The sequence below is a fragment of the Myodes glareolus genome, chromosome 6 (assembly GCF_982192425.1).
Source record: "Myodes glareolus chromosome 6, mMyoGla1.1, whole genome shotgun sequence".
Classification (NCBI taxonomy): Eukaryota; Metazoa; Chordata; class Mammalia; order Rodentia; family Cricetidae; genus Myodes; species Myodes glareolus.
Window position 1 is genome coordinate 106223900 of NC_142031.1, and position 21683 is coordinate 106245582.

General features: G+C 45.7%; 1 long non-coding RNA gene across 1 annotated transcript in view; it reads right to left on the reverse strand.

Annotated features, from left to right (window-relative positions):
- Positions 1–233: 233 nt before the first annotated feature.
- The window catches only part of LOC148121939 (uncharacterized), a 33545-nt gene continuing 12095 nt past the window's right edge, over positions 234–21683 (reverse strand). The window contains exon 2 of the long non-coding RNA XR_007233286.3: positions 234–2120. This is a non-coding gene — a long non-coding RNA (uncharacterized LOC148121939). The remainder of the gene's footprint in view (positions 2121–21683) is intronic.

Genomic DNA, 21683 nt, shown 5'->3' on the forward strand with positions numbered 1-21683 from the left:
GATCATCAGAATAAACATGAGTCATTCTTTATTAATTGGTTCCCATGTTTTGTACCAGATAACAGAGTCTGGCGAAAGTCAAGTTTACTAAGACACTCAGCACTTGACCCTACTCCCAGGCCATCTAGCAGCCATGAAAGCTGTGTCAAGCAAGGACGCTAGGTAGACAGTTATTGACTGGTGCCTTAGTTATATTTTCAATTGCTTTGAAGAAATACCCATGACCACAGCAATACTTACAAAGGAAATCATTTATTTGGGGTGGCTTAAGGTTTTAGACATTTAGTCCATTATCCTCATGGCGAGAAACATGGTGGCATACAGGCAGACATGGTGCTGGAGAAGGAGCTTAGAATTGTACATTTTGATCCACAGGCAACAGGAAGTGAATTGAGACACTGGGCAAAGCTTGAGCATAGGAGACCACAAAACCCACCTCTACACTTCCCAACAAATCCATACCTACTCCAGTGAAGCCACGCTTCCTAATAGTGTCACTTCCTATGAACTTATGAGGGCCAATTTTATTCAAAATACCCCATAGTTGGCCTACCCAGGAGACAGAACTCACTACCTAATACACTGGAAGCTTTATAAAATATGTACATATATACATATGTATATGTATATGTGTATGTGTGTGTGAGAGAGAGAGACCTAAATGAAATCACCAAATAACAGGGGAGTCAGAGCCCCGACTAGCCATCTCTCATGAAGCTTTCAGTACTGAGATTGGGTTACGACCCGGGCAAAGGCTATAGGTAGCTCTCCACAGATGCACAGCAAGGTCCTGTTCCTGAAGACTACACCTACATTAAACTCATTAAACATGGAGAGGAGCACACGCACACGTACACACAATACAAAGAGGAGGGGTTTATTTCATTTACAGGTTCCCAGTGAATTTCAAGCTGCACAGAGAGGGAGAGCAGTCACAGTAGAGTGGCCCCTTGGGGAGTGGCCGTGGGGCTGTGTTCCAGAGACTCCTCACATCATGACAGACCAAGAAGAGAAAGCGAGGTCCAAATTATGGGTCAGGAATAACCTTTCTAGGCCTGCCCCTAGAGACCTCCCTACTACTAAAGGATCCAAAGTGTTCCTAAATAGCATAACTAACTGAAGAATAAGCCCTAAAACATGGTCTGTGGGAGACACTTAAGTCAAACCATAACAATGTGTTGAAACAAGCCAGAGAAGGATCACAGAGACAAGCCTGGCCTGGAGGAGGCAGTCCCAGCCAAGGGTGGGTCGAAGTGCAAGGCGTGGTGTGTGATTGCAGAAGTATATGCACACTCACTTATCTACATGTGGATGAATCGGCACTAGGGACTTGTGGGAAATTAAGCAAGAACAAATTTTGTGGCGATGTTGAAGGGAAGGCAGAATAAATTTGGAATCACTGCAATAGGTTGTTTAGATCTAAAGGAGGAATAACTTTGGGCATAGATACCCCCTTTCAGGTGGTGACCTAAGACAGAGAGGATGAACAATAGCCAGGCTATGGAACACGTGTCCAGTGTATACTCCCTTGTACTCCACAAAATAAAGGCAAGAAGGAAGAAATGAACAAAGGAGGGAAGGAAGGAGAGAAGCAAAGAAGAAAAAGGAAAGGAATCCATCCTGGCATGTTGTAATAGAGACATAAAACATAACTCACAAGCCTGGATAATTGGATCTATTTGAAGTGTTGAAAACATGAACAGTCTCAACTGATGTCAATGTCTTCAAGTGCAGAAGCCCAGTGGTATCAGTCACAGCATGGTACCTTGAGGGAGTAAAAGCCAAAGTGTGATTTCCTTCTTCGGAGGAAGACCTCTCCTGCTTATCGATTTAGCCGGCTATAAGTTGCTCCCTGTGTGAGGCCCAGGGCAGATTAGCATGTGGAGTTCATCAGGGAAACCTGGGAAGCAGGACCAGTGTCTCCTCTCTTGTCCACATTCCTGGGTTTCTTAGCCAAAAGGACAAGAAGCTTGTGCTAGGTTTCTCAAAAGGAACTCGGGGATCATCACTTGGTGGTGTGACATGAGCAATGGTCACATTATTTTGCTGACAAATAAATCCAATCCTATTCGATGCTGTCAGCACACTGGACCCAATGCATTCTTCCAAATAGAAGTGATCTATCAAAAGAGAAAACGAGAAGACATTAACCACTGCCGATTCCTGCTATAGAGCTGCTTTCAGCCTCTGAGTACCCAGGGACCACCCCCTGTCCTCTGTCATTCAGATGGCTTTATTTATTGATTCATTTTTCTAGGCAAGCTTTAGATACAGCGTCCACAAATGGCACCAAGTAGCAACACTTCAGTAGAAGCAAATGTTCTAAGGCTGTTCACACTCTGTAGGGAGTTTTGGAGTCACATAGTCCTGGAAGTCAATCTCTGCACTGATACAACTTAGATTCTCATAATACAACCACGTACTTAAGTTTCAGGTTAATTGTGGAATTTAGAGCATAGATCAACAACTTTCTATAGGTTCTGTTCAATTTGTTTCCTACTGTGACAGGGTCTTGCTATGTATCCCTATGAGCATATGGGGCCATTCTTACTCAAACCACCACACAGGGCTTGAATTCACCATGTTTCTGCCTCCACTATCAAGTGCTCAGATTCCAGGCATGTATTACCATACCCAGCTTTAGGAATAATTTTGAATACTATCATGTAACTGAAACTATAATCCTTTCTAGAATCGCATGGCCTATGAATATCTGCATTTTTTTCTGCACCCAGGTATTCTAGAGACCTTAAGTCAGTCTGCATAGTATGTGACATCGATGAACAGCTGTTCAGTGCCAGCACTTTCTGTGATTAGAGATACACTGGAATCTGTGCTGGCCAGATCTATGTCAACTTGACACAAACTGCTGTCATCTGAGAGGAAGGGACCTCAATTGAGAAAATGTCTCCAAAAATCAGACTGAGGGACAGCCCGTAGAACATTTTCCTAGTAGTTGATGGGGGAGGGCCCTGCCCGTTGTGAGTGGTACCATCCCTGGATGGTTGTCCTGGGTTCGATAGGAAAGCAGGTTGAGCAAACCATGTAAGCACATCAGTAAGCAGCACTCCTCCATGACCTCTGCATCAGCTCCTGCCTCCAGGTTTCTGCCCTGTTTGAGTACCTGTCCTGACTTCCTTCAGTGATAAACAGCGATACAAAAGTATAAGCCAAATAAACCCTTTTCTCCACAACTTGCTTTCTGGTCATGGTGTTTTGTCACAGCAATAGAGGCCCTAACTAAGAGCATCCTAGCTTGGCTTCTTCCAGATACTCTGATACTTAAAAAATTAACTAATTTTTCTAAGACTCAGTCTTCTTGTCAATAAAATAGGATAATGGTGCTTAGTCCAGGGTTGTGTTGTGATAAGTAAGTTAGATGAAGAGGTAAGATTAGTTATCTGTTAGCACTGTTGATTACCCCGAAATAAAGTGGTCAAAGAACAATGGACATAAATTACCTCACAGGTTTAGGAAATCAGGAACTTAGAGGTGACTTAGCTGGGTCTAGATCAGGCTCCTGCCAAGCTCACAGATGTCAGCCAGGGATATATAGGATCCTCAGAAGGCTAGCCTGGGCTGTGGTATCTGTCTCTGACCTTGGTGCTGGTTTTCTACCGAAGGCCTAAGTTTTTCCCCACACAGGCCCCTGAAAAGGATTGGTGCGGTAGTCCCAGAGCATGTGATTACTCTGAGAGACCTAGGCAGAAGTCGCGGTGCTTTTCATGATAAACACAGCACCTGTGTTCACCATGTTCCGCTGTCAACAGATCAGCACTGATACAACCCAGCAGGGAAGAGCACACTGGGGGAAAAGCCAGGGATTCAGGTTCATTGTCAGCTGGCTTGGTTGCTGGGAGTCACGGGATGGCTCGCACCAAGTGAAAGCTGTTGACAGAACACCCCACTCTGAGTTTCTTGTCACTTCATTAAGAGAGGACCTTTCTGTAATGATTCAGCCACACAACATGGCTGATACGTCCGGGTTCCAGGGCCACGCATGTGCAGACAAGCCCTCAGGCAGAAGTGCCTAATGGCCCCGGGAATCTTAAAGGGCCCCGCGTGCTCCACGTGCAGCATGGTTGCATTATCTACGTACGATGCAGCTGCGTGAGCCCTTGCACAAATGCGTGAGCTCTGTCATCTGAGTATGACGTAACCATGCCATCCCCCTGTGCACACGCGGTAGACAGCCCTGGAGGCGCCATCTTCAGCTCTCTTTCTCTCTCTCTCTGCACACTGACTTCCCCAGGCCTGTACACACCCATCTCTAATATAAACTCCTAAGCAGGATTGTTGCGTGTTCCATGTTTCCGTCTCACTCGCGCCAGGTAATTTCATTGCTGCCATAACAAATGGAAGGAGTTTCCTTACATCCAAGCCTTTTACTATCTAAGCTCTAAGTCCCAGTTTTATAATCTCACCTTTTGTGATATCTATATGATCCTACCTAATAACCTACTTCCGGAACAGCGCAGGCAAGTTTGGGAGCAGGCCAGACTACGTGCAGACTAGGTTCACCAAACACATGCCACACACCCTCCAGGAGCAGAGGCAGTCCCTGAGTGGGATTATAACACCCCAGGTGGAATTTTAGCTAGGGATCGGTTTTTGACTTGCCTTCTGGCAGGTCTCCGTATATAATAATATAATAAGTTCTCAGAGGTCATTCAAGATACAAAGGAAAATCCTTCTACATTTTTTGGAATGCCTCACTAAAGCCCTGTTACAATATACTAACTTAGATCCAGAAACCACAGAAGACATGGTTACTCATGACTCATTTTTTTTTCTCAGTACTACCCTGACATAAGGCTAAACTTAGACATTTGGAGAAAGGCCCCTTGACCCCATAAGCGGAAGTCTTAGAGTTGCCTTCTAAGGTGTACCATGTGAAGAATGACAAAGCCCTCAATCATCACTATCACATGCTAGCCACGAGGCGACAGACTGCCCAACCCGTGCTGTCCACGCTGCTTCCTTGCCTCACCCCCCAGGGGCTTGAGAACCACCAGGCCCATGTTTCAAATGTGGTAGAGCTGGTCACTGGGCCCGAGCATGCGCTAATCCTCATCTTGGTCCCACGAAACCTTGTCTGAGATGCCATAGGGAAGGACAGTGGGCAGTCGATTGTCCTCATGCACATCGTGGCATGGAGACATCAAACCCAGAAAATTCCCTAGTTAACCTTCTAGATCTGGCTCTGGATAAGTAAGGCTACCTGGGCTCCTTTGACCCAACCACAACCTTCATCTGTAATAGGAAGCCATGGATAAACATCACAGTATCAGGACTGCCCATCTCCTTTCTCTTGGACACCAGAGCCAAATGCTCTGTACTAAGGGAATTCTGGGGACCTACGTTTCCTTCTAGTTTCCCTATTGTTGGGATAGGGGGACAGCCTTATCTCCTTCAGCAGACCCTGCCACTTAACTGTGTTTTTAGGGGTATTTATCTCACTCTTTCATTTTTAGTTATGCTAACCTGCCAGTACCTCTTATGGGAAGTAGGAGCTTCCATTTTGTTTGCTCCTTCCATTCAACTTACCCCAGACTCTCCATTAGCTCCCCACCTCCTTCTTCTAGCCCCCCAACCTCCCAGCTCCAATGTGTCTTTTCCTCTTCCAGCTTCTCAGGTGAACCCCCAACTCTGGGACACCCAAAACCACTCTGTTGCTAAACGCCATTCCCTCATCCTTATCCAATTACAAGATCCTAACAAGTACATTACCCAAGCTCAGTACCCCCTCTCTCTCCAGAGCCTTAGGGGACTTAAGCCTATCATCTCTGACCTTCTAAGAAAAAAGCTATTTTGCCCCACCTCTTCTCCCTTTAACACCCCTGTTAAAAAACCTAATGGAACCTATCACCTGGTTCGAGACCTCCAGCTCATTAACTCCGCATTGGTTCCTCTTCATCCTGTAGTGCCTAACCCTTACACACTTCTTTCCACTATCCCCCCCAGGAACCTCCCACTTCTCAGTTCTAGATCTTAAGGATGCTTTTTTTTCCCCCTCTATTCTACTCAGCTCTCAATCTCAAAATATCTTTGCCTTCACCAGGCTGACCAAGCAACTAGAACAGTAGCATTCCAGAGCCCAAACCTACCTCAATCACCTCAGGGGGTTCATACAGTCCAGCCCACATTCTCACAGACACCCCCTGACACCTGGAAAATTCTGTCCTACCTACATCAGCTCTTTGGACTTAGAGTTCTTAAAAACTATCAAGGCCGCTTGTAAAATCTGTCAGATTCCAAGGCCAAATATCGTAGCTTCCCTTTTCCTACCCACCAGGCCAGGGGCTCCCTCCAGGAACTGACTGGCAGCTTGATTATATTCATATGCCCACAGTCAGATAGATGAGTTAAATATCTCCTGGTTTTTGTGGACACCATGTCGGGGTAGACTGAAGCATTTCCCACCACTAACAAGAGGGCCCAGACAGTTTCCGGTATTCTTCTCCAAGAAATCATCCCCCAGTTTGGAATCCCAATCTCTCTTCAGTCAGGTAATGGCCCAGAGTTTACCTCCCAGATCTCTCAAACTTTATGTAAGGCTCTTAACATTCCCTGGCATTTTCATATCCCATACTATCCTCAGTTTTCAGGGAAGGTAGAACAAACTAACCATTCCTCAGAAAATGTTCTTGTTAAGATGTCAGAGGAGCGTCCCCTAGACTGGGTAAACCTTTTGCCTCTGGCCCTTCTTAGGCTTAGGGCTTTCCCCAAAAGCCCTCTTTTCATCTCGCTCTTTGAACTCATGTATGGGCAGCCGGTTTTAACCGCCGGCCTCTCACCCAAAACCGCTCCCCTTCTTCATCACCTGTTTACTCCGCTGTGATCCCATCTTCGCTCCCTATTATGGGATTTTATTGACTACTCATTTCCTCAACCATGTGCCAATTCATGCCCACCACCGATTAAAATAGGAGATGGGGTACTATTCTCTCCCCCAGACCAATGCCCCTCACTCCTTTCCCCTAAATGGCAGGGCCTCTTTAGAGTAACTTGTAAATCCCACAGCTACCAAGCTTGAGGGACTCTCTCATTGGATTTACCCGTCTCATCTTAAACATTTTATTCTCCTGCTCAAGATACCCCCTCCTATATAGTAACTCAAACAGGGCCCTGCTTCCTTAAGTTCTAGAGGACACCAAGATCAGCCACTTTTTCTCCAGTTCCTGAAAATAAAAGTCTCATCACCATACTCAACTCTCCTGTGCCCAAAACTCATATCCTCTCCCTCTTCCTCTTTCTCCTGTCTGCTTTACCAACTTCTCTATAAATCCAATGTCATACTTAAATTTCCAGTTAACCACTCAGCTATTATTACAGGGACCATCATTAAACATAGAGCCAGAGGTACAAGGATTGCCAAATACCCAGGTGGTAAGGAACAATAACGAGTTTGGGGACATTCACAGCCCCAGACTCCAAAAATTCACAAAACAGACTTTAACACAGCACGTTTATCACTGACTGCAGCAGTCTCCTGGATATTGAGGTAATACCATGATGCTAAGGAGAACAAGTGCCTTAAGATTTCCTTCAGATAAAACATTAAGGGGTCTAATAATTCCCCTTTCTAATAATCCCCCCTTCTTTTCCTCCCTTCTCCCCACTGTCTTCCATTCCAACACTATATCATCGTAATCATAAGCTTGTAATATTTTTGTTCTTTTTAAAAATAATAAGATGATGGGATGTCCCGGGCAGCTCGCGGAGCAGCTGCTAGTGGCTGTGGGTCCCTGCAAGATCTCCAGGGTGGCAGCGCCATGCAGCCGGAGGAGTCAGGGTCCCCGGGCGAGCGGCAGAGTCAGGCGGCTGGATGCGGTGGACAGCAGAATAAATGGACATAAGGCTTTACATAAAGCTAGACATTTATTACTTAAAGAAAGGGAGACATGGACAAACATAGAGAAAACAAAGACACACTTACACACGACACGAAACAAACACACACACACACATGCACACACACGAGAGAGAAGAGAGAGAGAAAAGATGGCGGCGAGGGAGGTCCGAAGTGGCTGGGGTGGGCGTGGTTAGTTCTTAAAGTGACCCAAATGAATAACAAATATATCTAAAATTTATTTCTTTTCAAACATTTTTTATAAGCTCCAGGGACTCAGTTGGATCTGTTGAAATGGACCAGACTTGCCCAGAATAAGTATCATTTAATTCTTCCCTTATCATTCCTGGTCTCAGGAACCCCTGGGAAAGTCCCTCCTCCACCCCACCGATAAAAATTCCTCTATCTTCCATCTAGGGACTCTTCTCCCTTAATCACTGGTATCTAAAATTTTTTCCAGATATAATTTTCTACCTTTCCAGCATCTTGCAAGGTCCAAGCTGCCAGCCAGCCAGTTCCACAGAGCCCGGAAAAAACACAAAAGTAATCAGCCATCCCAGGACATGGTCAAGCATCTCAACTCTCCGATGCCCACAGAATCAGCAGGAAGCAGTCACTAGAGACCTTATGACGCCTCATTCCCAGCCATTAAAGATCCCAAACTCCTCAAATTTTTATAATAAACAAGAGGGTGGAATGTAATGATTTCAGCCACAACAAGGTTGATACTTTGGGTTCTAGGGCCATGCATGTGCAACAGGCCCTCAGGCAGAAGTGCTTAAAGGCCCCGGGGCCCTGCCTGACCCACATGCATACATGGTTGCATCATCCACGTATGACTCAGTTAAGCACTTGTGCGTATGCGTGGTTGCATCATTCACGTATGACTCAGCTAAATTCTTGCGCACATGCACATGCGTGAGCCCCATCATCTGTGTATGACATAGTCATGTCAATCCCCTGTGTGCATCCGCTATACAGCTTTTAAAAGCTAGAGGCGCCCTCTCTCTCTCTCTCTCTCTCTCTCTCTCTGCACACTGACTTCCCAGGCCTGTATACAACCCCTCTAATAAACTCCTAAGTGGATTTGTTGCATGTTCGTGTTTCTTTCTCAGTCGCGCCAGGTAATTTCACCCTCCCCACTCTCACTCGCCCCAGCTCAGGGTCAGGTTCACTCTGAACTCTCTCAGAAGTCCCTGCCTCTATTATGCTCTCCCTTTTATCTACCTCTTCTCCCCCTTACAGAGGGCCGTGCCCTTTCTTTTCATTTCTTCTCTTCCCCCATTCATCGGGCATCTTATAACTCATCGGGAGATGAATTCTGGCTGCCCAATTCCAAGTTCTATCTACATCCTAACATCTTCCTGACCCTCTGAATGCAGAGACTTGGCTCTCCCATCCTTTGATGGACATCCATAGGCCAGACATAAAGCAGTTGCAGTGTTTTCTAGTGTCACGCTACATATCCCGAGGTGAGGAGCCAAGCAGGGCTTGGGATGATAAAGCTGTAATCACGTCATCTGACCTATTTGCCTCCAGCAAGGCTGAGGCTGAGTCCTTCCCAAAAATAAGTCCCTGCATTTTCTGACTTGGAGTCCAGCATCTGGGACAGTGAATCATAGATCGTGCAGTTAGATGAAAGAGAGTCCCCATCCTCCATCCGTTGCTGCTGCCATCAATAACAACTCTAACAAGGCCAGTTGGAAGTCAAGTTCCTCTGCCTCCAGGAGATGCGTATGCAGGCTCTTATTTTAAACAGATAGAAAACTCACAGAAATGCAATTCAGCTGCAGCGGAGTCCCTTTCAGTCTTTAAGATTCCACCAGACTTGGAGCCTTGCGCATCAGTTGGTTAGAAAACCTGTGGAATCCCAACTCCAGCATGTGAGGCTTGTCTCCTAGTGGCAATGGCCACCAATGGCTGGGGATGATATCACCTGGACCAGTGACTGTCACAGTCGATGAAAGTAACATGTAAGAGTTTTGGAAACTCACAGTGCTAGGTCGTCATTTCTGCTGCTGTGGCTACAGTGGCTTACTGGGCTGCTAGAGGTAATGAAGGAGAAGAGGAAAGGACTCATTCTGCTCAGCAAAGCACAACAGTACCTGTCTCTCCCAGCCACTCACCTGCACTTTAACCCCAGAGGATCTAGCTCTGGTCTCTGAAGAGGTGAAGACAAGATTGGACCTACCCAAGCAATCAGCACAGAGTTTAAGTGAACCAAATGCCTCAGGTTGAGAGAGATCTCCTTGGAGACGGGAATTATCTGAGCCCTGCCCTGCTCTGCCCCACCCCGCTCTTGCCCTCCCCTGCCCTCCCCTGCCCTGCCCTCCAGGCTCTTTAGGCTTTCTCTACTACGTTTTCTTCTTTCCCTCCTAGAGAAGGAGAGAGAAAAGAGAGAGTTTATTTCATGCTTAGTTGGAAAGAATGTCAAAAATTTATTTTGCAAGCAATTCTAAAGATAATGAGGCAAAAAACCTAAGACTCAGGATGAGGTGAAGGAGACTTCTAGGAAAGAAATCACATGCTGCTGGCAACACTGGTGCCTCCAACAGCTTGGCCAAGCCGTTCCACCTACTGCTGGGGACAAGAACCATGAATAGGGAATTCAAGTCAGTTACAGTCATAGGATTCCAGTTCCTGGCCCAACAAGGCAAGAGGGTCCAGCAATGTTCTGTTTTCTCCTAAGACTTCCAGTACTCTGACGGCCGAAGCATAGGGGTCAGGGGAATCTGCTACCACCTTCCAAATCTTACAGAGAGGAATAAAGTTAGTTTGTTCTTCCTTTCTGCAGCTTCCTGCCCACATACGAGGGACTATATTAAACCCAGCTTCCTGCCCTCTTACCATCTTCAGCAATGTGGGAAGCTGTTGATCCGGACTAAGCTTCCACATTCAGTCCTAATGCACCAGGGGAAGTGTCAAAATGGAGTGCCTCATTTGCTGAAGTTTCACCTAGTGAAGCTCACCTGTTTATCTGACCTTGAGACAGATGAAGATTAGCAAGAGAATAGCCAGTTTCAACTGGCTTGATAGGGAAACTCAGTCTCTTAATCCTTAAACAAAAGAAGCAGTTTGCAGGACTCCATTGTTGAGTTGTTCCCTACTGGCTTTACTTGTCCCTGATAACAAGAAAGACACTCCAGGGGCTGAGGACGTGACTCTGTGGGAGAGCACTATCCAGCCTGGGTAAGCCCCCCCCCCCCAAAAAAAAATCTCCAATGTCACAGAAACAAACTCCAAAGTCATCAGTCTGGGTTTTGTAGGTGCCATCTGGAGTCCCTCCTCTACCTTTGACACCTTTGTTCTTACCACTGTGCCAATCAATCTCTTGTAGAATGGGGTGTTGCCCAACTGCAGGATTGAAAGTAAAGCCAAAAAATATCCAAACACTGAAATGCTGTGATCTTGTCTTTTGGCAATTCTTAACTAAAACCAGGCTTTCTTGGCGGTGCGAAAGCATTTCAATAAAACCCAGTCAGCTCTCCAGAAGGACCACTTTTTGTTGTTGTTGTTGCCTTCTAATCCTTCCTCTAAAGCAGGACGTTTTGATGAGTGGTTAATTGGAAGGCAAGAGGGGGAATGATGCCCCTTACTGTCTGTGTTGCTTACAACCACAGCAAAGCTATTGTTTTCAGTAGAACCCAAAATCACGGATCCTGTTATTGCAGCAGTAAGGCAATTTTCTTGTAGTTGAGTGTAGGTCTCCAAGCTCAATGTGGCCTGCAAAGTCTCAAGACGGAGCCACCTTCATCTCTGCCAGTCCTTGGCATAACAGCGTTGGCATCAGGTTCAAGTGCTGTGTTGGTCTCTGTCCTTAGAGGAGGCTGGGGCAGGAGTCCCATTGCCATCCTACAGTGCTGCTCCCCTCTTGTCTTGTCCCCAACCATATCTTGTACTGAATTATTTTTATCACTATTATCATCTCTGACTTGCCTAGAACTCATTACGTAGAACAACCTGGTCTGGAACTCCCATAGATCCGCCTATATAATCTCCTGGGCACTGCAGCCTGGCTCCAGAGCCTTGCACTGGAAGTGGACCGTTTAGAAACAGAGTGCTTTTGACAGACATGGATTTTACAGAAGACTGAGCACTGAAAGGATGGAAGGAAAACACAGACGGCTTGAGAGAGCAATGGTTGCACTGAAGAAACTGTAGCCATAACACAAAACACAGGCAAAGGAAGACAATAATAATATACAATATTCGACTTTCCTTGTGAGTGTGTTCCATTTGGGATATTTTTTTCCTAATCTTGTCTAACTCTCATATTTGAACAAATATTTCAGCCTACCCAGAATTACATATCTACTGTTTTCCTCTGCTCAGACAGCCGGCAAGTTTCTTGATACTATTCCATACCCACTTTAAGTATCCTTTGTAATTGCCACTGCTTATTCCGCCACCCCACCTCCCACCCAGATGGTAACTTATTGAAATATTTTATTCTGTAAATAGAACACTTTCACTTTTCAAGTAGCTGTACTGAAGTGTAATTGGTACATAATAATTTGTGCAAATTTCAAAGCACACAATTTGGCAAGAGTGAGCATGTGCAGACCTGGGATATCATCACTAAATAAAGCTCCCCATACCCTACCTTCTGCCCTCCACACATACCTCTTCCTTCTTCAGATCTCACCTGCCTCTTGTGATCATGTTTGTTTGGCAGACATTACCAAGTTCCCAGTGTCTTTCCCCAGGGTTGGAACTCAGAACTCTACCATGGAGCCACAAACCAGCCCATATTAGTAGCATATACTTGTGTGTTAGATGGTCTCTTCTCAGAACCTTGCTGCCATACCATGAGGAGACTCAAGCAGCCACATGGAGAAGACTGGGTGAGAATCAAACCCCTAACTAATAGCCCGAGATGAGTTTCCAGGCAGCGGTGACACCCACAGCTAGCTCTTTGGACTGACTGGCAGCCCACAGATCCTCAGGAGTCAGCTACTATGGTTTATGTCATCAAGTGTTAGTGTGATTTATTGTGTGATCACCAGTAAGTGAAACAGACTGTGAAGAGAAACAATCATTGTTAGAATGGATTCTTAACTCTGTGCTGCTTGAAATTACCTAAGGTGAGTGAGAAGGAGTTTATCAGGGCAGGTACAGGCCTGGTGAAGGTCATTGTGCAGAGGGGCGGGTGAAGGGGGGAGCGTGGAGAGAGAAAGAGAACTGAAGTTAGCGCCTCCAGCTTTTGACGGCTGCAGAGAGCAAGTGCACAGGGGGATGGCGTTGTTACGTCATACACAGATGGCGGAGATCACGCATGTGTGTAAGGGCTCATTCAGTTGCAATTGTAGCAGATGTAGGTGCTGTAACCACGCACACACGGGTTATGCAGGGTCCTTTAAGATCCCCAAGGGGTCATTAGGCACTTCTGCCTGAGGGCTTGGCTGGCCCTGGAACCCAGAAGTGTCAGCTGTATTGTGGCTGAATCATTATACTGCTTACATTATATCTAAACTTTTCCCTCTTCCTTCTTCCCTTCCTTCCTTCCTTCTGAAAGACCTGGATAAATCCAGACACCACCACCCCCTCGCCAAGCAGGAAAAAATAGAGCCAAAAATCTAAGCAGGGAGAGAAGAACCAGAAATCTAGGATTAGCCTGTTCAGTGATTCTGTTTCAGGAACTAGCTGAAGATAAAGTTAGATTGTAATCTTGAGAATAATCCTGAGAAACAGGGAGTTTCCCCCTTGTAATTATCATTGGTATTTTTGGAATACTCTGTTTCAGGAACTAGCAGATTATAATCTTAAGAATAATCTTGAGAAACACAAAATTGCCCCCTTGTGATCATCACTGGATTTTCGAAATTTTTTATGACACCCTCCCTACCCCTTTTGGATTACTGGGCTGTGGTTTCTTCCCTTAAAAACCCCTTCTCCCAGCTACTCAGGGTTGAACTCTTCCCCTGCGTGGGTTATGAGTCTCAGCCCCAGTGCACTGGTTTCCATCTTGTCGATTAAACCTCGTGTGATTGCAGCAAGGACAGTCTCTGGTGAGTTACTGGGGGGGTCGTGTTATCCCTGAAAGGCTCCCGATGGGCGTCTTCCCTCGGGAGAGACCCCCATGCCCAAAGATCAGTCGAAAACACGCAGCCTGATGCAAGCAGCAAGAGGTTTATTGGGAATACACGGGTACCCGGGGCGACCAAGTCTCCCGGAGGACTTGCGTGCCCCCCCCCCCCCCCGTTGGGGGTGAGAGGTTTTTATAGGAGAGCAGAAGCGCGGGTACAGAAGCAAAAAAGCGTGGTTACGGGGATTCATTTCATTGGTCAGTTCAAATAAGGCTAAGCTGAGTGGCACATTCTTGACCTTTTACCTAAATACCAAGGAGGGGGTTGTCCAGACCCACCTGGATACCAAGGAGGGGGTTGTGCTACCTGTTTTTCTTATCTCTTCCTGCCTTCCTAGCTGATCCTGACTCACATTCTGTCACAGGACAAAAGGCTCCCTTCCCCTCCCTTACAGCAAGGGGCCTGAATTGTCTATTTCTAAGGCCCTGCATTTCAGCATAAAGGGTGGTATATATAATTTTTTTCCTTTACAATCCCGAGACTTGAGTGAGAGGCTCCCCACACTAAGGGTCTTTCCCTTCCTTCCTTCCTTCCTTCCTTCCTTCCTTCCTTCCTTCCTTCCTTTCTTCCTTCCTTCCTTCCTTCTTCCCTTCCTCCCTTCCTCCCTCCCTCCCTTCCTCCCTTCCTCCCTTCCTCCCTTCCTCCCTCTCTCCCTCCCTCTGTTCCTTCTTCTTTCTTCCTTACATACTGCTAGCACTCACACCTGGGGCCTCATGCATGGTGAGCAGTCGACCTCCAAACTGTGACCCAGACTACAGTGGAACCTCTTGATAAGCTGCTTACATTGGCTGTCCCTCCTCTTCCATCTAGGATCCACTCTTAGAACTGAGTGCCTTGTCTAATTTTCCTTTGGACACACTAGCACAAGGGTCACAAGGGAATTGTTTGTTGCTCAACCAAGAATGTTTTAAATCCCCATCTTATGGCGATATCTGCATTTCCTTCTATGAAATGTTTCCTTCTCAATTGTCTTTTTCCCACATGAGCTGAGGAGGGATGGCATCACAGTAGCCATATTTTAGAAACTAAAAGGAACAGCAGCATAAACACATCCTCCTGTCACCCAGGCAGCACAGTTGGAATGCTGGCTCAGTGTTGTGACACTGTCAGTGACCCAGGTCCTTTCTATCTTGTTGCTCCAACATCCCTATGTGTTCCATTTGTCTGTGTAGCTCCAGATAGCTCTTCCTATCGCCCCATTTCATTACTAGAAAAGGGGAAATACATATGGCAGGCATTCCTCTTAGTCAGACAATAACCAGTAGTTACATCCACTGCATCTACACTCTTTAGCCAGAACATAGTCTCACAGTCACACTAGCAACAACAGAGTTGGGAAGTGGAATCTTTAGCCGGGATGGCCATACATCCAACTAAAAATGAGACCAGAAAAGAGTGGAGGAACGGGTTTGGAGCAACTAGTCGCTCTGCTGGACTGACTGAGCCATGTAAAGACATCTCATTCTCCTTCATAAGTAGTTTTTGATCTTTCTAGTATTCCAATTCTGAAATCTCAGCGCCTATCCCTTCTACATGTACACCTCAGTGGCCAACCTGCCAAGCATCCCCCTTCTTTACCCACTTCCCAGACTCTCTGTCATGTTTCTAAGGAAAGCCAGGTTTTTGTCAGCATTAGCCATTCTTCATCTATAGATGTAAAGTGTATATGTGGAAAGAGAGGAGTCCAGACTTGATAGAAACCAGCTAAAGATGTTTCTTTTTTGCTTTAGGTTATGGATCAAAGATCGGACTTTAGCAGAGAATAAGAAGACGGCCACGGCAGTGAATTCCACAGGCATGGTTAATAACAGAAACCCACTACCACAGGACTTCTTAAATAGGTTCCTCTGTCTCACAGAAGCAAATCTGTAAGGAAGATCTGCTGTGATTTAGTGCCGGGGAAGGTTGGACTCAGTGTAGTGGGAGCTCTTGCCCAACTCAAGCGGCTCGCAGAGGTAATGTCTGAACCTGAGTGTGCCTGTTGCTTGGGTCAGCCCTGTATTTCTACCCACATCCCTTCAGTTGTGGTTGGCAGTGCTTCCTCTAGGAGCACCTGGTTAGACATGTCATGGAAGAGCTCTGGTCACCCCAGAAGGACATGATAGAACAGGTGACAAGTTCATCTGCTAATCTGTGTGTGGAGAATCTAAGTAGAGATTAAACAATGCTTCTTTTTGCTGTTTATATGGTGCTGGGAAGCTAACTCAGAGCCTTGTGCATGCTAAGCAAGTCTCTCATCCTTTGGGTTTTTGAGACTAGGCCTTGCTATGTAGCGCAGGCTATCCTTGAACTGCCCAAGTTGATCTCAAATTCTTATTTTCCTGTCTTTGTCTTCTGATGCTGGAATCAAATATATTTTTCACCACACTGGGTTTCTAATGCCCTTTCTTTTTTAAAATCACTGATGACTTTTTGTTTTGCTTTGGTTTGGTTTAGTTTGTGTTTCTAGATAGGGTTTCTCTATATAACAACTCTGGATGTCCTGGAACTCATTTTGTAAACCAGACTGGCCTCAAACTCACAGAGATCCACCTGCCTCTGCCTCCCCAAGTGCTGGGATTAAAGGCGTGCGCCATCACCACCTGGCTGAAATCAATTTTTAAAAACACCTGTTTGGGTACTAGGGCTTAAGCTAAGGGGCTTGTGTATTTCAGGCAAGTATTTTACCGCTGAGTTACAGCCCAGTTTCACCATATATTGGGTGCACAAAGGTTCTTCTGTCCACAGATTACTCGAGACACCAGGAATGTTAAGGATGCCCAACTGTCCTTTCTAAGGAGAGGACATAGAACCTCTTTGTCCATCCAGAAGGCTGGGAATTGCAGGTGCTAAGCAGCCTGGTGATCTGTATTTTCTTTAGGGCCAGGGCATTTCAAGTTCCCACAACCAAAACTGGAAGTGGCTAGTAGTCTAAATGACCCTTGCATTATTTGCATAGCCAGGGACCCCCCCCCAAGCTTCCATAACCAGAACCTGAGGTAGCTAATAGTCCAAGTGACCTCTACACTAACTATATGACCAAGACCAGCCCGAGCCTTCCCTAGGCCCTTAAACTAGTACATGTAGCCTAACTCTAGAACTCATCTTCTTGGAAGAAATGACATACACTGAGTTGAGTTTTGACATAATTATGCCTGCTTCTGCACCAGGGATTGTATGACACCACGAAACTCTTTTGCAAATTATACTGTTTAAATATTATAGCAATTAACTGCCTGGCATCAAACTCTCTAGACGTTTGATCCAGTCTGGCTAAATCAGGCTGAACTGAGTTTTCATTCTAACCCCTTTGCAGTTTGTTTTTCTGTCATGATGTTTGCAGGGATCCCTGTAACCACATACTTTAAATTATGTGTTTGGCGTGTGTGTGTGCATGTATGTGTCCGTGTCTGTGTATCCCCATTTGTGTCCATGTGTGTATGTGTGTGTGTGTGTGTGTGTGTAGGTAGGAGACATTTCCTATTATAAACAGACATTTCCTGCTATAATTTCACTGAATAGAGTCTCTACTCTTTTAATTTTATCTCATTTCTTTCATCTGACCCTATAGGTTCTTGGAGCCAGTCTGTTAAGTGTATCTCAGAGTTCCTGAAGTGTTGGTCACTGCATTCTTTTCTTTGTGTGCGTCTGAGCCTGACACTGTCTCCTCCTTGGCCCACCTCCTGGCAGTCACTCTTCTCTTTAGTCTTGTCTGCTGATCTTGGCTCTGCTGTATTTCTTGTTTGGCTGACTGATTGTTTCATTCCCAGAGTTTCTGTTCAGTTCTTTCTCAGCATCTCAATTTCCTTGATCAATTTTCCCTTTCCATTTTTAAATTTATCCTCCGTGTCTGGAGATCTCATCCACACTAGCAACATTCTTTGCTAGGTCTTGAATTGGTTCCTTTACTCCGCTAGTCTTAGCCAAATCACTTATGTGCCCAGTAGTTCCTTTGCATGGTAGGATTCTGACCTTCCTGGCATTTCAGGTTCTCGACCTCTTTGGTTTCCACTGTTGAGCTGTGAGCCTGTGCGGGTGTCACAGTGGGTCGCTCCATATGACTTGGGTGTGTCTTTGTTGTGGTTTGTGCATCTATTGGGATAGTTGTACGCTGCTTTGGTTTTATCTTTCCCCTTTCTTACTCTTTCTATTCATTTCATCTTATGAGTCCTGCGGGTGAGTTGCCTTCACTTGGGGCTATGACACTATTTGTGGGGAGGAACAACAGTAACACAATGATTTCCCAGTGTCCTCAGTGTCGCCAGGCAGTGGGAGACACTTGTGTACTTCACTTGTGTCCCCTTAAGGTTCAGAGACATCGGGACCCAGATATGTGATGAGGAAAGCATCTCTTTAGAGATGAAAGTATGAGGACGTGCGGAGTGAAGTGAGGACAGAATGGGTAAGAGGGGTAAGGTAGGTGTGAGAAGGAAAGATCAGTGGTGTGAACGGTGGAGAAACCAAACTGTAGCCAAGAGTCGGAGGAGGCAGCCAGGAAAGTCTTTTCCTGTGAGGCGTAAGTGAAAATTCACTAATCTAACAAATTAAACTGCAAAGTTGCAAGTTGTGGTGATATTTTGTTTGTGATCTAACAAATCAGGCTTGCCTGAAGATCAGAGTGCAGAGCTAGTCAGTAGTTAGCTATAGAGGCCAGGCAGTAGTGATACACACCTTTTAATGCCAGCACTTGGGAAGAAGAGGCAGAAGGATCTCTGTGAGTTCAAGGCCACCTGATGTGGTATTCCCCTCAGTATGCTATGAATATCATTGGTTAATAAAGAAGCTCTTTTGGACCTGTGATAGGGTAGAGCAGAGCTAGGCAGAGAAAACTAAATTGAATGCTGGGAGAAGGAGGGTGGAATAGAGAGAAGCCATGTAGCCCCTGCCAGAGATAGATGCCGGTCAGAATCTTGCCAGTAAACCACAGTCATGTGGCAATACACAGATTACTAGAAATGGGTTAAATTAAGATATAAGAGTTAGCCAATAAGAAGCTAGAGCTAATGGGCCCGGTGATTTAATTAATATAGTTTCTGTGTGGTTATTTCGGGGCTGGGCGGCAGAAACAAACAAGTGGCCTCTTACAACAGCCATCCTGGACTTGATCCAGTCTAAAAGAGAAACAGAGACAGGCAGTGGTGGCTCACGCCTTTAATCCCAGGATTTGGGAGTTACACGCCTTTAATCCCAGGACTAGGGAGGTGGAGACAGGAAGAAATATGACTGGGCAGAGAGAGGAATATCAGGCGGAAGGAGACAGGAGCTCAGTGCACATTCAGTCTGAGGATTTTAGAGAAAGATACTCCTCCAGTCTGCGTGTTGTGTAGAGATAAGAACTCTCTAGTGGTTGGCTGCTTTGCTTCTCTGATCTTTCAGTTTTCACCCCAATATCTGACTCCAGGTTTTTATTATTAAGACCAGTTAGAATTTGGGATACTGCAAGTAAGTAAACAAAAAACAAAAAGCAGCATCTTTAGGTCTTGAATCTTAGCGTTTTTTTCCTCTTCAGAATGTTTCTCACGCCCTTGAACTGTCCTTTTCACTAGTCTCCCCGGGGTGTATGTGGGCTGGATGCACTGCTAGTCTTAGTACCTCCTACAAGTTAGGCCAGTCTGTCCTTCCAGACGAGGATTCCCTGGTCTGATATCCAGTTCTGCCTAAACTTCCTGGTGTGTGGCCAGTTGCCAGCAAATTGTAATCTCAATCTCGCCAAGCTGCTGTTTGTCTTTCTACACGCAAGGCTCTCTGGGACAGAGACTCTGGGGTGACCTGGAAGGCTAGCCCACTGGAGCACCTTTGTGGCCCTCGGGACACTGCACTGGGTTCCACAGCATCCTTCTGGCACCGTTTTGGGCAATGGTGTTAAGTGGGGAATGTTTTTATCTGGCTAATATCCCCTGGTCTTAGCTTCAGGTTTTCCGGCCACACTTCTACCTACTCTGGCATTTCTCCTGCTCTGGTCTGCTCTCTGGCATTGCTAATCCAGTCTCCGGTTGCTTTTCCATAGCCCAGACTTCTCTTCACAGCACTGCCCATGGGAACGTTGTGCTGGCCCCTACCGTTGATGTTGGTCACCTGGAGCAGCAGCTCCCTTCTTCTGCAGAGGAATTCCCACCTCTGTTCATTTCTGTCTTTGTTTTGGAGGAAGTAGATTCACATTGTGTTTTTGAGTAAATCCTTTTATTTAGTTTTATAATCTGCTTGCTCAGATGCAGCCTCTAATCTGCCGTCATCTCAGCTGGAAGGAGATCGTTTTGAGGCAGGGCCTTGCTCTATAGCCCAGGCTCTCCTGGAACTTACTATATAGCCCAGGCTAGCTATCAATTTGTAATCGTCCTCCCTGGACCTTCTGAGTCTAGACATGTACTGCCACCGTGGCCAGCTTGTTAGAAACTAACAACTGCTCTAACTTTGGTTATCATTGACATGATTTATCTTCCTCCATTCTTTTTCTTTTAACCTACATGCGTCTTTATATTTAAGCCAAGTTTCTTATGGACAGCCCATTGTTGGAGCTTGCTGTGTAACCCACCCTGACAACTCTATTTAATTTGTTTGTTTAGTGCATTGCCATTTTAAATGACCATTTTCTGTGATGGGAGATTAGGGAGGCTTCTTTGGAGGAAGGAAGGGGACCGGTAAGTTAGGGCAGGGAGGATGGGGAGGAGCAAGAACAAAGTGTAATGATATAGATGTGTGGAAATGCCACAGTGAAGGACATTACTTTGTATGATAACTTATAAAAACAGTATTATTGACACAGCTGGGCTGATATTTCCTGTTCCCTGGCAATTGCCCTGTTCTTTGCTTCTGTTTTTGTCTTCTGTTCTCTTTCTGCCTTTGCAGTTTAATTTTTTTATTATATTGAATATTTATTTAGAGAAAGCATCTTTCTGTGTCTCTGTCTTTGTCAGTCTCTCTTACTTTCTTTGTCTGTTTGTCTGTGTGTGTATTCACACACACACATGCACACAGGACTTCTTTCTCTCCTTATACCATGCAGTTCTAGAGATTGAACTCTGGTTGTTGGGTGCAGAAGAAAGCACCTTTACCCACTGACCCATCTCACCAGTCCCCATTGTGGATGTTTTTTAGACTTATTTTTTTACTTATGTGCGTATCTCTGTGATTGTGTGCCAGAGGTGCCTGGGTACCCAGGAGGCCAGAAGAGGCCTGAAGAGACCCCTGGAACTGGAATTACCGGAAGTTGTGAGGCACCAGATGTGGGTGCTGGGAACAGCTGTCAGGTCCTCTGGAAGAGCAGTACAAACTCCTAGCCTCTGAGCCATCTCTCCAGCCTTGTTGTGACTTTTTAATTGAACATTATATGTGGTGACTCCATTCTCTTTTCTTAGCATATCAAATATAATTTTAAAAATCATTGGTGGTGGTTCTGGAGCTTGCAATGCATTTTCTTTATTTTCTACTTATTTATGTGTGTGTTTATTTATTTGAGACAGGGTCTCACTACATAGCCTCTGACTGGTCTGAAATTCAGAACCAGGCTGGCCTTGAACTCTCAGAGACACACCTGCCTCTGTCTCCAAAAGTGCTGGAATCAAAGGAGGGCATGACCAAGCCCACCTGCACCGTGCATTTTCAATGAATCCAAGTCTCTTCGAATAACAACACACTACAGAATGTGGTGGCAGAGACTGGGGCTGGAGGTCACCAAGAGTTGCTATTTAATGGGTAGAGTTTCTATTTGGAGCGATAAAGATCTTTGGAAGTAAATAACGGTGACAGTCAGTCACACACAATGTAAA